This window comes from Caretta caretta, chromosome 1 (assembly GCF_965140235.1).
Source record: "Caretta caretta isolate rCarCar2 chromosome 1, rCarCar1.hap1, whole genome shotgun sequence".
In the NCBI taxonomy this organism is placed as follows: Eukaryota; Metazoa; Chordata; order Testudines; family Cheloniidae; genus Caretta; species Caretta caretta.
The window spans coordinates 105,005,601-105,023,704 of NC_134206.1; the positions used below are offsets into that span (position 1 = coordinate 105,005,601).

The following is an 18,104-nucleotide window of genomic DNA, read 5'->3' on the forward strand; positions in this document are numbered from 1 at the left end:
AAGATTTTCCTTCATAATCACATTAACTCTAAAATTAGGGTTAAGATAAATAGATATCACACATGTATTTTGGCACCATAGCTATGACTCTTATAAAATATCTACTTGTTTTAAACAACCTAAATCGATTGATAAAGTTCCCTGTGGATCAGAAAATAACTCTCAGCTTTAGTGTCTAAAGAAAATCCACTCACATAGACACTTTGGCATCCAACAAAGTGGGTATTCACCCACGAAAACTTATGCTCTGATACATCTGTTAGTCACAGGACTCTTTGCTGCTTTTACAGATCCAGACTAACACGACTACCCCTCTGATACTTCACATAGACAGGTACTTATGTTTTCATTCAAACCATTATATGGCTGTAAAATTGGAAGTAATCACATTTTTGACAGCTCTTTTTATTTGTTCAGAGAATTCTATCTCCCTACTGGAAGAATTAGAATGCATTTGGACCACATTACTGAACAATTATCCTTTAGAAATGAGAGAGGAGTAGAGTATATCAATGAAGATTTGGCTATGACTGAACATGAGTTCAGCGACTTCCAGGTATTTTAATACATGCTCCATTATTTTGGTATGCATTGTTTTCCAAAGTGAAGTGAAAGTGCTGAAAATATATACTGCATCATGGCCAGAAACAGAAGTATTCAGATACCACCAGAAAAAAAAAACACATCAAGCTTTTCCTAAATTTAGAGTTAAACAAAATGTCAGCATAATGTAGTAACCAAACATCAATTAAAGAAAGAGATGCAGTGATCTCTAGAGCTGTATAAATGATTGATTCTTTTGGTTTGCTGGCAGTTCTGAAAAATTAAAAAACCAACCAAGCAAGCAAAAAAAAAAAAACCCACCACATTTCTGGTCAACCAGAAACAAAAAAATTGGAATTTTCCACAACAGAGAAGTCAGAAAAAATGTTTTGGATCAAATAAAACATTTCATTTGACCCAAAATGAAATATTTCATTTCCATTTCAGGCATATCAACTTTTATTTTTTTCACTAAATGCAAAAGAAATTTGGAAAAAAAGGGCTGGATTTTCAAGGGGACTTAGAGAAAGAACTCCAACATTTAGGAGCCATTCATAAAACCATGGAAGAGAAGGAATGCTACCTCCAATATGCTCAATAGTCCAATGTTTAGGGAGCTCACCTGGGATGGAATACTGAGGTGTGACTCCCTATTCTGGAAAAGGGACTTATACTCAGGTCTTCCGCCTTAAATAGTCATTGGGCCAGAGAGAGGGAGAATGCCTCTGTAGCCTGGCGGTTATGGTACTCAGCTGAGATGGGGGAGACCTAGCTTAGAAATTCTTCTCCAAATCAGGAAGTGGAAGGATTCAAAACTGGGTCTCCCGCATGCCAGGTGAGTTCCTGAAACCACAGTGCTATTGGGTATTCTGGAAGACAGCTGAAAACACCCTAACCTGACTTCTACGTGGGGCCTCAGCACACCTATTGCATTGGGCCCCCCTGGCAAAATACATTGGAGAACATGGTTTGAAAAATGGTGCTAGGGCTCTAAACTGCTTGTTGGTTGTGGGGCAGCATCAGGATTTAGGTGGCTAAGTACATACCCTGGCAGAAACTTGTGCGCCTACTGGGTTAGGTGAGCAAATGTGCCAGTGGGACCTGAATATTGGATGTTATTTCTAGCACCTTCAGAAAATATATGGGAAGAGAACAGCGGATTCTCCTTGATTGTACTTTGCATGCAAATACTGTCTGAGCCTTGTGCTGCAACTTATCTGGAACTTACACCTCTAGCAAGAAAATTGCATAACGATTCAGTTGTTCTGACAAAAAACCAGGCTTCTCAGCCATCCTCAGGCACTAATTGACACTCTACACTGAGTGAACATATATCATCAGAAGGATTTTACCACAAACAAAAGGGTGAGAGGACATTCCATCATCCTCATCCTTGTCTTCTTTCTCCTTTGTTCCCAGCAACTGAAAGTCAAAGTTCATCCTCAGAGAGAAAAGATACAAATGTTTCTGGAATAGTCCATGGTGTAAGAGATTACAGCTATAGTAACAGCCACAACAGCTTCAGCAGAAATAGTTGTTTAGCTGAAAGTTCAAGCATTTATAACCATGGTTGACTATATATATATATATATATATATATATATTTTAAAGAGACTCAGAGAAAGTCTTTTTTTTACTCTAGAATCACCAACCAAGCAAACTCAGTGACATAATATTTCCACAATCAAATGGGCTACTGATGCTTTGGACAGCTATGAAATGTGCTCTGCCAAGAAATCAGCAGTTGTCAGCTCTCACAACAATTGTCATAATTTAATTGGGTTATGTCTATATACAATGAACTTTTATCCTGTTGCTACTGTGCCATGCTCCAGCTGCATGCTCCAACTTCTTTGTGTCCCCCCCCCCACCCCCGGTGAGGCAGAACAGCATAAACTATGCTTATGGGAGGCTGGCTTTGCAGTAGTACAGCAGCATAAACTCATTACAGCATTCTGGCAAATCTGGTCCAATATTTTTTCAGGCATAATTTTACTGGTTAAACATCTGCCTCAATCTGTATACCTGAGAGGATGTTCTCATTGAGAGAATGAGGATTTCTCTCTTTATTAACAAAAGGTGGTATTTTTTGCCAGTGCTCGTTTGGTGACCCCCACAACCAATAACTTTGGGGACCACTAATAAGTGAAGGACACTCCCACTCACTGTCCAGCCCTCTGGGAAGTAGAACTCCTCACTCTGAATTTTGTTCTGTGGGTGATCACTCATTGCTATGTTTACTTACAATACACTATCCGGCCACTAGAATCCCTGGTAAACAAGCGAGACAAGACTGAAGTTCAAGGAATAAGGAATCTGACTGTAGTTACAGCCATTTTCTTGAACACAAGTCACCTGTTTAAGACAGGCTGTGATGCTCCCTATCATGCTAAGCACCATCACTAGGACTGTCCCTGAGTTGCCTTCTCTGCTGAGGAGATTCTATACTGAAGATTTCTCTAAATGAAACCCCACCTTTCTCAGACAATTCAGCTCTAATGAAAGTGGAGCCAAGGATAAGAATATCACAAGAATCAGGGAGTGCAGAGATCCATCTCTCAAGAAGGTAGTGGGAAAGAACGGTAAGAAAAAGAATGGGAATGCTGGCAAGGCTGGGATGGCTGAAAGTGGGATGGGAGAGAGATGTTGGCGGTGGGCGAAAGAGCAGAATATGAACCACACCAACATGCCATGAAACTAATGAGAGAGGAATGTGTGAGAGGATCTTCGTGACATGTGGAGGGACAGAGACGGAGAATTAAGACTAGTGTAGACATTGGCTCAGCTGCACTGATGCAGCTGCACCACTGTAGAGCATCTGGTGAATATGCTCTATGCCAACAGGAGAGAGCTCTCCCATCAGCATAATAAATCCATCTCTGTGAGAGGCAGTAGCTATGTCAGGGGGAGAAACTCTCCCACCAGTGTAGTGCTGTCCATGCTGGTGCTCAGGTTGGAGTAACTTACATCACTCAGCGGAGTGGCTTATTCACACCCCAGAGGAACATAAGTGATACTGAAGTGAGTGGTAGCATACACCTGACCTTAGAAACCTGGGATTGTGACAGACATGGCAATTTCCTGTAATATCCTGGAAACCTTACTGAATTCAGTATAAGTATCATCGGAGTTTATTGTTTTTAAAATGCAAATGTTTATGTGTTGTTATGGGATTGTATGTAATGTCTGTAGACTTGAATAATGTAAACCCAGGGAAGTGTTATGAGCTCCAAAGGACTATTTCAAACAATGTGCCAGACAAAAATGAACATTTAAAATTAAGTGGGTTTCCAAGGAAATTTCTAGGAGGATGTATATGCAAATGTACCCCCCTCTGATTATTTAAGAACTCAGCCTTTTGAAGCTCCACCTTGAGGAGGAGACCACCTATGTCTGCTGATCACCTCTTACATGAGACAAGATCAGAGGCTCAAGCTGTATAAAGGGGAGACTCTCCTCTTCATGGGTGTTCTTGTTCTGAGCCAAGGCAAAACCACCTTGGTGGATTTTGAAGGACTGACTCCTCCTACCTGAGCCCTTGGAGTTGGGGTAATTTCTGGTAAGCTTAGTAGCATGTCTGTAGGTTCTTTTATTGGTTTTTTATGGTTTCTCTGTAATGCTTTCACCTTAAGAATAAACATGCTTGTTTAGGAAAAGCTGTCGGTACCTTATAACTGTAGGTAATTATAGCCCCTGAGGAGAAAAAGTAATATTAAGTAGTCTGACTTGCTGGGGAACTCAAAGCGTAGGCAGGGAAGCGTAGAGGTAAGCAGCCTGGAATACCTCCACTCAGGAGAAGATCGATTTGCGTTCCCACTTAAGAGGTGTGATGGCTTAGGAGCCTGGTGCCTAAATGTGGGTAATCTTGCTGAATCAAGGGGGTAGGGCATGGGATATTGGTGAAATTGCCCTGGACTGTGACAGGGATCATGTAGCCAAAATGGGTGAGAAAGAAAGATGAGGGCTGAAGTAAAGTGGTGGTGGAAGAGAAGGACAGAAAGATGGAGAGAGTCTGCCTGGGGAGACTGATAGCACATCTCCCAGCTTCACTACCTAAGTTTCCTTTCTGGTGGGCTCCACCTACTTTCTGTGCTGAACTGACTGGTACTAAGACAACTGAGCTGAGCAGGGGTTGTGGGAACCTTCAACCACCTTATTTCCAGGAAGTCTTTCTACCACCAGAGATGCACCATCAAGGTTCTCTCTTTTGGAAGGCAGCTAAGCCCATGATTGAATTGAACCTTAACATATTTTTCATTCCAAAACAAAACAAGCCACAATTACAAGAAGTTAACAGATCCTTGTTAAGAATGTAAAAGACAGTGAATTACTTTACAGCAGTGGTTCTCAAACTAGGGCCGCTGCTTGTTCAGGGAAAGCCCCTGGCAGGCCGGTCCGGTTTGTTTACCTGCTGCGTCCTCAGGTTCAGCCGACTGCGGCTCCCACTGGCCGCGGTTCACAGCTCCAGGCCAATGGGGGCTGTGGGAAGTGGCGCAGGCCAAGGATGTACTGGCTGCCCTTCCCGCAGCCCCCATATGCCTCGAGTGGCAAACTGCGGCCAGTGGGAGCTGCAATCGGCCGAACCTGGGAACGCAGCAGGTAAACAAACCAGCCCGGCCCGCCAGGGGCTTTTCCTGAACAAGCGGTGGCCCTAGTTTGAGAACCACTGCTTTAGAGCATCATAACCTGTCACTGTGTTTTTAAGACACACTGCAGTCTAATATACATTTGTGTAAAAAAAATTAAAAAGGGAGTTAATTACCGCTGCCAGTCAGTGCTTTGCACCAGCTGTTGGCTTAACTGAATAAATACTGTCTGTTATGATTACAATGATGCATATTGTAACTATGGTTATAAGAGAAATAGAACCAGATCATGAATCATAAATCAATATAGCTTCATTGATTTCACTGGAGCTATGCTGATTTTCACTAGCTGAGGTTTTAGCCTGTAATTTTTGCTTTAGAAGACTTTTTATTTTAAATGTGAAAGGCATTTTCAAAATTAGCTTAAACTACCTGGACAAATAACAGTGTAAATTTTCATATTGGAAAAAATCATGAGTGCCCCACCTTCAGAATACAGATTATATCATATCAAACATAATTATTTCCTATCGATAATTTAAGAATTCGGTTTCATAGATCTTTACATGTTTCCCTTAAAGAGCCTTAACAGTCTTTTCATGTTGTTAAGACTGTCATTCAATTTAATGTATTGAAAGAGCCAACATGAAGCAAATCAAACCTATTTTGCTATATTGTTAATAAATTAGAGGATATGTGATTAAATCAGTGGGTGCTCCCCATTTCAGATTTCATATCATTATGAGGGAAAATATCTCATGTTAACAAACACAATGTCATACACCAAGATTGGGGAGGGGAGGAAGGAGACTTTTTCCACTCATAAAATGTATTAAATTAGGGCATTTCATATTTGTAGCCATGGAGATTCCCAAAATACATTTCAACTGAAGTCTTTTTTGCAATCAACTGCTGGCAATATGTATAGTTACAGGACCAGTAAGACATCACATAGCATGTACACAGTGTTGTTATAACCATGTTGGTCCCAGGATATTAGAGAGAAAAGGTGCGTGAGGTAATATATTTTTTTTTATCAGACCAACTTCTGTTGGAGAGAGAGACAATCTTTCAAGCTTACACATTGCTCATCTTCAGGTCTGGGAAATGTACTCAGAATGAATTCTGTGTACGTTTCCCAGACCCGAAGATGAGCTCAGTGTAAGTTTGAAAGCTTGTCTCTCTTACCAACTGAAGCTGGTCCAATAAAAAGATATTACCTCACTCACCTTGTCTCCTACATATCATGTAGGCAAATATTATTCTGGTGTTAAAAAAGAAAGTGTGTTTAAAAAAAGTAAACAGCGTCTCAGTCCTTTCAACCAATTTATGAAATGTTGAAATCATCACATCCCCAAAAGATTGCATTTGCATCCAATACTAAATATTTAATGATGACCTCTAGCCCACAATGAAGAGATTCAATATAGAACATATACTATTTGGAAAGTCCCCTCAGGCTTTCATTATTTTGTCATGAACTCTGTTCCCAGACCCATTTACCCAAGTCAAGAAATTAACTGGGGAACCTTCCATTTCTACCAAAGTCTGGCACAGAGTGTAGTTCATAGATTAAGCTGAAGAGACCTTCTAGTGCATGTTTTAATTGTTTTGTCCTTTAAAAGTGCTCCAGCTACAAGATAGCAAGCTGATTACATACATCATTTACAGTCTGTAGTGTTTTAAAAAGATGTGTACATAGAGCAATCAACACCATAAACATATGTAAAACTTCACAATAAGTTATTTTGGAGGTGCCATTTGGTACTTATTAAAATTCTATCTTTATGGATTTTACCAGGCCATAGCATTCAGCAATAGAGATTTTACCAGGGGTGAAATATGCCTTTTTGAAGAAGTGGAAAACTTAAATTTCAGGGACACAATGATAAAAAAGGTCAAGCTGCCCCTCTGAACTATGAATGTTACAGATTTCCCAGAAATGAAAGCAGTCATGAAAAAAATCCAGTGAAATTGACAACCTACGGCTAAAATTCAAATGATTTCCAACTGAAGTGAAAAGTGATCGCAGCAACATGAGCACCCCGCCCAATGAGGATCCCATGATTGTTCTTTATAATTAGCCCTACCTTTAACTTTTAACATATATATGGATGTGGATATATATTATACATAACAAAATTAAAAGAAAACCCAAGATGTTGGCAGTGAAAAAAGCAACATACGTATGGCAAGAATCCAAGATTCAGACGGATCTGGAATCATTTTTAGATGTGTGAAAATAGTTGAAAAAAGAATTTTAGCACTCTAGACATTTTATCTTGGTAAAATCTTACTTGATTGTGAATGATTGACACAAGCTCTTATATCTGAAGATTTGAACAGAGAATGTTCAGCGTCTAATAAATGGTGCTCCTCAGACAGTTCAAACATTTGTTTGTTCAGAAAACCACATGCAGAGCTCTCTGGGTCAGATGCTGTGGAAACATTCCATTGTCTTATGCAGATGAAGCTGTCCTTTTGTACAGAGCCATGATATTTACCAAAGTAGAGATAGTAATTTTTACATAAAATATCACTTCTGCTACAGAAACAAGACTGCTGGAGATTTAATGAGCTGAACTCATGTCAGAAAGAAGCAATTTTATTTCCTGCTATGGATTTTGTTAAGTGCCTATCCATGTGTACTTTTGCTCTCAGGGTCTAGTGTATAAGAATCACTCAAATACAAGTCTGCTGCAATTTCAAATACATTTGGGCTTATTATTATACTTCCTTACAAATCATTGTAATCTATAAAAAGAGCTTAGAATAGGTTGTGTCTCAGACTTCAGTTATTCCTAGAGGACATTTAATTGTTACAAAATATGCCACTTTCGGATAATGGAGTGATGAGAAAAGTATGTGGGTCAAATTCTGCCCTCATTTGCAGTGGTATTCGTCAGGAATAACCCTGCTGAAGCAAACACAATTAATCCAGATTTATACCTGTGTAGCTGAATTGTTATGTTGCCTCTGTACTCACTATAAATTAACTTGGGCTTGATCCTGCAGTCCTTACACAAGCAAAATGTCCATATAATTCAGTGAGAGTTTGCTTGAGGAAGAATTGCAGGATTAGACTATTATTTGCTTGAATAACTATGAACTCCAACTGAAACACACACACACACACACACACACACTGTACAAAGCCAGAAGACTTGGGCTTTATGGAGAGAGCACTGTGGGGGTTAGGAAGTAAGAAATCCGTCCTCCAAACCAGAGGTAGGCAAGGAGGCTGCAGCTGTTGTTTCAGCTTATGGACTGGAATAGCGACCACTGATTCTGAACTGTGGCCAAGCCACTTTCAAGACAATTGCATAGGTTAAATATTAACTTGTGAGTCTATCACTTGGGTAATTTTCATCTTTAATAAAATTTTGCATTTGCGGGAAGCCTGATATAAAATCATCTAACCAGACACAGTAAAACAAAACACCAAAACCCTATCCAGGCATTATGAGATATAAAAAAAAAAAAGTTATTTTCAATCAATGCAAATACTTGAATAACCTTCTTATTTCTCCTTATTATTTTTACAGTCTTATGTATGAAGATGTCATATAATAAAAACACTGAGCTTGTATCCATTGAAGTCTATGGGATTACTCACATGATTAAATCTAAGCCTGTGCTTAGGTGCCTTATTGGACCAGGGTCTGTTTCCCTTGCACTTATTTGTGAACCTCAAGGCACAGGGAATTCTGCTTTTGACTTGAATTGGAGGAAGAACAGGGTCTTTTATACATGGATTCAAATTCATCTCTGGTATAGATAGCTCCATTGTGTGCAGTGAGGTTGCACTCAATTCTGTTCTAGCATAAGAAAATCAAATTGTTAATTTTAAATCCTCCACTTCTATTTTTAAAAATTCAATTTGTGTAAAATATTATGGGTAATAAATCACTTCATGACAGAAATAATAATACTGACCGCACATATCTATTTATCATTGTGTTTGCTCTCTCCCTCCCCTGTGCAAACTTCCTGCTGGGTCTGCAACATCCACGGGCAGCATCAAAGCTGTGCATCACTTCCACTGGAGGTATTTCCATAGAAGAGCTGGCGCTGATAAAAAGTCAGTTTCTCCTGAGAGCCGAGACCTAACCCAACTCTCCTTGGGCTTAAATGGATTTTGGATCAGGTTCCAAATGAAAATGCAAGCACGGAGTCTGTGAGACAAATGTTTGATAAAATTATTTAAAATTAAGACAAACATTACAGACCTCACTCATATTCCCTATCACCAGCCACTACATCACTTTTGCACCATGACATTTAATGCTTGATGTTTACTTGATAGTCTGTTTTTTAAAGAAGTGTTTATTATGTTTTCTTTTCATGAAATCAAATAGTGTCTGTTGTTAATGGTGTCTGGCATGAAGTGTCCAGCTATTCCATGTATCAAATCAAGACACTTTAACAAGGGATGCAGTCTTCTCACAATCTCAGTAAGTACACTATTATAGCTGATGAGTGGACATTTGACTCAAGCTCGCAAGATTTGATTTTCACACTGCCAGAAGCCTTTACCATTCCAGTGGATAAAGAAAAATCTTGTTGACACTGACACTGTTAAAATTTACATTAAGTTATTTACTTAAGTCTTTGATATGATAAAAGTATATGCATATTTTATTACAAACACAGGAAAAAATGCCTAAGTTTGGCAGATAGAACACCCTTTGCTTAGACTACTGCAACGAGCTGACAGATTGTAATACTGACTGATCAGTTACTGGGTCCCAGGAGCCACTCCCCAGCCCACCAAAAATTAAGAACATCTCCCTTAACTGTCAAATTACCATCTGGACATTAACTATTGGTAGAATGTATTTTCTGTTGGGAATCCATTTTCATTTGAGTATACCAATTTCATAGAAACACCACCAAGAACAATTGATTTGATTTTTAAACAGACCCATCTCAACCTACCTACACAGTTAATGTATTTGAGGCGGAGAAAGGGTGCTATTCTATAAAACTGCTGCTTTGTGCGGGTGGGGAGGGGAAGAAGAGGAAGGACAGTTATCTTTGTTATATTGTTAACTGTAATTTAACATTTTTACACATTTCTCACATTTGGAAAAAAAACAAGGTTTTTTTTCTAAGTCAACTTATTTGTTTCCCTTAAATGATATGGGATGCAATACTAACTGGTAAAAGATTAACTCAGTGACTCGCAATTAATACATACTAGCCTCCAGTGTTATTTAAGAATACAAACACACAAAACTTAGGCTACAATACAAAGGCTGTCTCCCTTCTTTGGTACTTATGATTCAGTTTTAGAATCCCACTCTATAGTGACAACCTCATAGGTTGTGATTGATCTGCAAACCTACACACTTTGATTGCTTGCAACTTTTTTTCTCAGTTTTTCTAGCATCTATTTTATATGCAAGTCCTATATCTGTGACTTCATCATATCCATGTCCTGCCACCAGATACAGAAGTGCTTTGTTCTTCATCTTTTCATGCTAGAGGAGTTTTTCCTAGGGGTTGCTTCTTGTTCTGAAACATGAAAATGTGCGAAGCATAAAACTCCAGCTGTGAATACTTACCTCCCCGCAGTGTTAAAAAGTTCAATATACAAAACACCTGGTTTCAAGTAAAATGTACACCAAGATATATGGCAATGAGACAGATTTAATATACCCCATAGGGCCCCGAGGCAGTTTTTAAATTAAAGACACAACACAGATTTTTTTTTTCAAATGAGCCTTTTCCATTTCACAAATAATGAACCAATGCCTCTTATAGTTGAAGAGAAAGTTATAAGTAAAGCAAACAGTGGGGAGAAAAAGATCACTGTCATGCAAATGAAAGTCAAACTACAAAGATCGCATATATATACACACACAGTACAAGTATGTTTGTTACATGTTAGTGAAATCCTTCTAAAACTTGTAAGAACCGCGTTAAAAAAAATGTTGGCTTTGATGTATATGGTGCGGGGAATGGGAGTTCTCAAAAGCATTTGGAGCTTACTTACCAGAAGTCCGGCACTATCTGAATTTGTTTTACCAATAGTTATAATAGCCAAATGTCAATATTTTGGGCATCTACTGTCAACAAGCGGACTACAAAAAAGAGGGCAATTGAAGCCCTCTCAGCCTTTTGCTGCTACATAAATGAATAATAAACTAAATATTATTGTGTGTCTGTATGTGCATGTATGAACACATAATAAATTTATTGCTCAGGAATGTAAACTGAGCAATTACATTAAACAAGTTCACAGAAAAAATACATTTTAACAAATCTGAGTCAGAGCATTACTATTACTCTGACGTAATACACACCATCTTAAATTCTAAATTTAAATTAAAAAAAAATCTTAAAATATCCAAGTGCCATTTTTTGAATTATTACACAATGCTGACATAGCTGGATATGAATAATGACAAAAGATGCAGCCACGAAATATCAAACAATTATGGATGTCAAATTATGTGATACATAGAAGTGTCAGAAACCAGCAAGACACAGCAGAGCGGGTTACATGCAGAGAGTGAATTTGGGACAGACATGGACTGGCAGTTTTGTGATATATAATGATTTATCTAAATTTTGCTACTCCAGTGGTCACCCTTTAAAAGTCAATAAGTACCTACTGTTTCCAAACTGTGGTATCAGAGATATGTGGAATATTTTCTATTCTATGTCACTCAGATCTAACCCGTGTGTTAATATTGGTTAACTTTTGTCATTTGAATGGTCACCACAGAATGATAAAAGATATACGTTGCTCCTGAATCAAGAGGCAGCTTTATGTAGTTCATGGGAAAAGGGAGAGAGAAAGGTTTATGGGCAGAAAGAAAGAAACCAGATGAATTGAAGAAGTATGTTTCTAGCACACACATAAATAGATTATCTTCCACAATTAGGTCCTGATATTTTTTTGTAAATGCATTTGATACAGTTAACAATTCTAAACAAGTCACATTACTATAATATTCACATGCCTTATATAATGAATAATGTATTCATTCTTTAATAGCTCATTTCAGCTATTTTCAAAATAGTAGAAGGTTAAGGTCTACATACAAACAATTTTTCAGATGGTGAAATACATTTTCAGTCCATTCACAAGCACAGTAAGTAAGATGGTTCTACCAAAAACCAGGAAAAATAGGAATTGCATTTAACAAGTGATATTGTTTAAACCCACAATGGCAATAATTTGATAATTATCAGCTAATGTGTTGCTCAGTTATTGTATTGAGATAATGAGTAATGCAAGGTAATGAGATGCAAGGTAATGAGATGCAATAAATCTGATATAACACGATACTGAATTCTTATATGATTATAATTAATAATATGCTTGTGTATATTATGGCAATACCCCATGAAATGTACATTGAATGGAGCCTGCTAAGGCTCCATTCAATGTACATGTCACAGATAAGGCTACACACTTCTTACCAGCTAGCAAATTGGCGTAATCAGATCATTATATTTTACTATATTTTTTGGTGGCATCAAATCTGTGAAATATAGGTGATTCAAACTGTAAAAAACAAACAGAAATTCCTCCCCTCTTCCCACCCATATCTAATATCTTAAGCACTGTCCCTTTAAATCTCTGACACCTCTCACCTCCCAACGGAAAACTTGCTGGTTATGCATAGTCTTATATACATGCATATATTTACATGCATGTATATAAGCTCCCAGTGCTCTCTGAATAGCATTTATATAAATATTTTGGATGTTTTCTACATTTTCAAATATATTGATTTCAATTACAACACAGAACACAAAGTGTACAGTGCTCAATTTATATTTATTTCTGATTACACGTATTTGCTCTGTAAAAAAAACCAAAATAAATTGTATTTTTCAATTCACCTAATACAAGTACTGTAGTGCAATCTCTTTATCATGAAAGTTGAACTTACAAATGTAGAATTACGTACAAAAAACCAGCATTCAAAAATAAAACAATGTAAAATTTTAGAGCCTGCAAGTCCACTCAGTCCTACTTCTTGTTCAGCCAATCGCTCAGACAAACAAGTTGGTTTACATTTTCAGCAGATAATGCTGCCTGCTTCTTTTTACAGTGTCACATGAAAGTGAGAACAGGCATTCACATGGCACTGTTGTAGCTGGCGTTGCAAGATATTTACATGCCAATGCACTACAGATTCATATGTCCCTTCATGCTTCAGCCACCATTCCAGGGCATATGCATCTATGCTGATGATGGGCTCTGCTCGATAACAATCCAAAGCAGTGCTGACAGACGCATGCTCATTTTCATGATCTGAGTCAGATGCCACCAGCAGAAGGTTGATTTTCTTTTTTGGTGGTTCAGGTTCTGTAGTTTCTGAATTGGAGTGTTGCTCTTTTAAGACTTTGGAAAGCATGCCCCACACCTCGTCCCTCTCAGATTTTGGAAGGCACTTTAGATTCTTAAATCTTGGATCAAGTGCTGTAGCTATCTTTAGAAATCTCACATTGGTACCTTCTTTGCATTTTGTGAAATCTTCAGTGAAAGTGTTCTTAAAATGAACATGTTCTGGGCCATCTTCTGAGACTGCTATAACATGTATGGCAGAATGCAGGTAAAACAGAGCAGGGAACATACAATTCACCCCTAAGGAGTTCAGTCACAAATTTAATTAATGCATTTTTTTTTAATGAGCGTCATCAGCATGGAAACATGTCCTCTGGAATGATTGAAGCATGAAGGGACATTAGAATGTTTAGCATATCTGGCGTGTAATGCAATGCAATGCCGGTTACAAAAGTGCCATGCATATGCCTATTCTCACTTTCTAGTGACATTGTAAATAAGAAGAGGGCAGCATTATCTCCTGTAAATGTAAACAAACTTGTTTGTCTTAGCGATTGGTTGACCAAGAAATAGGACTGAATGGACTTGTAAGCTCTGAAGTTTTACATTATTTTGTTTTTGAGTGGAGTTATGTAACAAAAAAAGTCTACATTAGTAAGTTGCACTTTCATGACAAAGAGATTGCAATACAGTACTTCTACATGGTGAATTGAAAAATACTATTTATTTTATCATTTTTACAGTGAAAATATTTGTAATAAAAAAATAATACACACTTTGATTTCAATTACAACACAGAATACAATATGTATGAAAATTTAGAAAAACATCCAAAATGTTTAGTAAATTTCAATTGGTGTTCTGTTGTTTAACTGTGTGATTAAAACGGCGATTAATTGTGGTTATTTTTTTAATCACAATTATTTTTGAGTTAATCGAGTGAGTTAACTGCGATTAATCAACAGCTCTTTTTTTTAATTTCCATTTTACAGGAAAAATTACATTTCTGATTTTTTTCCTAATCCATTACTTTTTTTGGAAATGCAAAATTTCCCACAGGACAGAAATTAAAGTTCCTGACCAGCTCTAACCTGCCTTAAAAGCTCCTGCACACTCTATTATACCACCTATAAACCTGCCACCCAGCACTTCTCTATTTAGTTCACTTTGTTAAACAATTTAAAAAAAAACACAACAGGAAGGGGTACATCTACACTGCAATAAAAGACCGATGGCACTGCCATGGCTGATCTGGGTCAGCTGACTTGGGCTCAGAGGGGCTAACAACTGCAGTGTAGATGTTCGGGGTAGGGGTGGAGCTTGGGTTCTAAAACCATGTGAATGGGGTAGATTTCAGAGCCCAAGCTCCAGCCTGAGCTCTAACATTTCCACTGCAATTTTTATCCCCACAGGCTGTGCTCTGTGAGCCTGAGTCATCTTGAGATTCAGCGCCGGGCGTTTTTTCTCTCGGTTTGACTTATACACATACTAAAAAATCCACTTTGTGAAACAGTGATTAAAGGACTGGTGAGGGGTGGTGCATGATAATTTTTCACATATATGTGGAGGACAGAAATTCCAGCAATGAAGAGGAGCTATTTAACATGGGTCAAGGAGTATAAGGAAGAGGTAAGTAATGAAATTAAAAGGAAAATTAAGATTAATATCAGGAAAAGCTTCTTCACACTGAGGCTGTGGAATGTTCTGCTAACAGTGTTATAAACACTGCTTGAAACATTAAAATTTGAATGGGCAAAGTATTAGCTAGAAAATAGGTTGCAGGGAATAATCGTGCACTCACTGGTGGATGGGCCTGCTAAGTCTTTTCATCTCTTAATTTCCATGAATTCTAGGATAACAAACAAAGAATTCTTTCTTTTTGTTAATGATATTGTACCAACATCAGAGCGAATGAAACTTCTATATTTCTTGACAACAGCAGAGACAAATTATTTATTACACATAATATTTGCCCTACATTTAACTTATTTTTTTTATATATTTGGATAATATTCTCAAACTGATACCAAATTCTGTGACTGTATAATGTTTTTTTGTAAGTTTTCAACCAAATAGTTTATATGAGCAAATTTCAGCTTCTGGGATTTTTGGGGAAATAGTTCATGTGAATAGTGAACAACAAACTCTCCACTTTCACTATAAATAAGTGATTCTGCTCTCTGATTGGATGACAAACTTTTTAAATAGGAGAATGGTGATTAATAAACAATAAGCAAACAATGAATCATGCATTACTGCTATAATTTTTCAGATAAATGATAATTCTTGCACAAAATTCAAGAAATGTTCAGGATTCACAGACGTTTTAAGTGTAGGCACCCTTACTAATGGGGCCTCTGAACTTAACTGGCAGTGATCCAGTTGGGAAGATCCTGTGTTCTGCAATCCAGCCTTAGAGACCACAACTCCCAAGATGCCTTGGGGAAAGAGTGAGAGACTTCCTCTCCTAGGGAGTGCAGGTGGCGGCCTACATTTTAGGAGAGCAGCAAGATGGCTGGTGAGGAGGTCTGTCAACACCAGGAGTTACTGCTATCTTCTGCTGAGAGCCTGCTAGGGTTTTGATCAAGCCAGAAGCTTTGGAGATGGTTGGTGGCTTCACTGGAGCCAGGGCAGAGACTACTGCTGTACCTAGAGCTGACTGAGTGGGCCTGCAGTGAAGGAACTGTGAGTAACCCCCATTCTTGTTTGGGAAAGTGAAGGGGCATAGCACAGAGACTGAGGAGTCTCTGTGCTATGCCCCTGAGTCTGAGGAGAGGCAGAATGATCTTCCCATTGAACCAGGACCCAGAGCTGCTGACATTTGGTAGGGCCAACTCCAATTTCAAGGGAGTTGTGCTCCTTGTTGCCTTGGCTGGACTGATACACAGAACCAACAGAGTGCTGTCTCCAGCTTATATGTGTACTGCATTGCATAAAATTAAAAATAAATGGAGAATGCTTTGAAATGCTAAGTTTTGTTCAAGAAGGATACTTCACATTGAATAATGATAAATTAAACTTCAAAAATATGAGAAAAATCTGTGACAGAATATATCACTAGTATATTTATATGGATGAATAGGTCTATTTGCTTCAGTTTATTTTCACACACAATACATGGGAAGACACCACTATAATAAAATTGTTGCTAGGTGTAGATATAACCATAAAAGAGAGACAAACGTGCAGAAAAAGTTTGTGTTTAAGAAGGGTACTTGTAAAGCTGAAGTGGTAAATATCTAGCAAAGAGAGTTCCCATTCTCTTCTAAATCACTTGTTACTTTTTGCTTTATTGAAAGAAAGCACTAACATCACATTTCTCATTGATTCAACCCCTCTCCTTCTTCAAAATCAGCTTATCCCCATGACTCTATGAGAAAGGGGAAAGATAGCAGGTACTTACCAGCTAGAAGACAGACATCTGCAGGTATCTGTTACAAATGGCCACTTCAGGTCTGAAGCTGCTTGACTCTGTTGAATATAAAGGGACAGTGCCAGAAAAGCAGACTGGGAAAAAGTTTCTCATAAAAGGGCAACCCTGCACTAGACTAGAAAGTCACTGAAAAAGAGGCTTGTTTGGAAGGGGCTACTTTGGTGTTATGTTTACTACCACTAATATCCTCAATCTTCAAACCCATCGGTAATATTAGTACCAATTCAGCAACGATGAAATATTATAGGTAAAGCTGGTAGTGATGCTCAAAGTTAAAGTTGTCCTACTTTCCCATATAAGCCCTTGCTTTTATAATTATGCTAAACTGTAACTGTTTGAGGTGAAATTTTCTATGCTTGGTTTCTGCCTCCCTGAAATGCTTCATAGCCAGAAGCCCTGAGCCTCAGCACATCCCTCCCCCACCCAACCCCACAAGGCTGGAGCCTCAAGTGCCTACTCGTCCTGCTGCGGGGGAAATCCCCGATCCTCCACATCCCTCCACTGGGGTTGCAGGGGTTGCCAGATGTCTGTTTTTTTACCAGAATGCCCAGTCGAAAAGGGACCCTGGAAGTTCTGGTTAGCACTGCTGACCTGGCCATTAAAAGACCGATAGACAGCACAGAAGGGCTAAGGCAGGCTCCCTGCCTGCCCTGGCTCTGCACAGCTCCCGGAAGTGGCCAGCATGTCCCTGTAGCCCCTAGGCACAGGGGTAATCAGGGAAGCTCCATGTGCTGCCCCCAGCACCAGCTCTGCAGTTCCCATTGGCCACGGGCAGCGTGTATTGTGCAGACCTGCCTGGCCGCGCCTCTGCCTAGGGGCCAGACATACTGGTCACTTCTGGGATCAGCGCAGAGACAGGGCAGGCAGGGAGCCTGCCTTAGCCCTGCTTTGCTGGTGAACGGGAGCCAGCTGAAATAAGCGCCACCTGGACAGCGCTTGCACCCCAAAACTCTCCTGCACCCCAACTCTGTGCCCCAGCCCTGAACCCCCTCCTGTATCCCAACACCCTGCCGCAGCCTGAAGCCCCCTTCTGCATCCCAAACTCCTCATCCCAAGCCCTGCCCCAGAGCCCGAACCCCCTCCCGCATCCTGAACCCCTCATTTCTGGCCCCATCTCAGAGCGCGCACCCCCATGTGGAGCCCTCACACCCTCCCACACTCCAACCCCCTGCTCAGCCCAGTGAAAGTGAATGAAGGTGGGGGAGAGAGAATGACTGAGGGAGGGGGGCTGGAG

The 18,104-nt window shown here is 39.1% G+C and overlaps 1 long non-coding RNA gene across 1 annotated transcript in view; it reads right to left on the minus strand.

The window, feature by feature from the left end:
- Positions 1-18,104, minus strand: part of LOC142069852 (uncharacterized) — a 220,519-nt gene that overhangs the window by 114,652 nt on the left and 87,763 nt on the right. Inside the window, exon 3 of the long non-coding RNA XR_012665820.1 lies at positions 16,841-16,908. This is a non-coding gene — a long non-coding RNA (uncharacterized LOC142069852). The remainder of the gene's footprint in view (positions 1-16,840; positions 16,909-18,104) is intronic.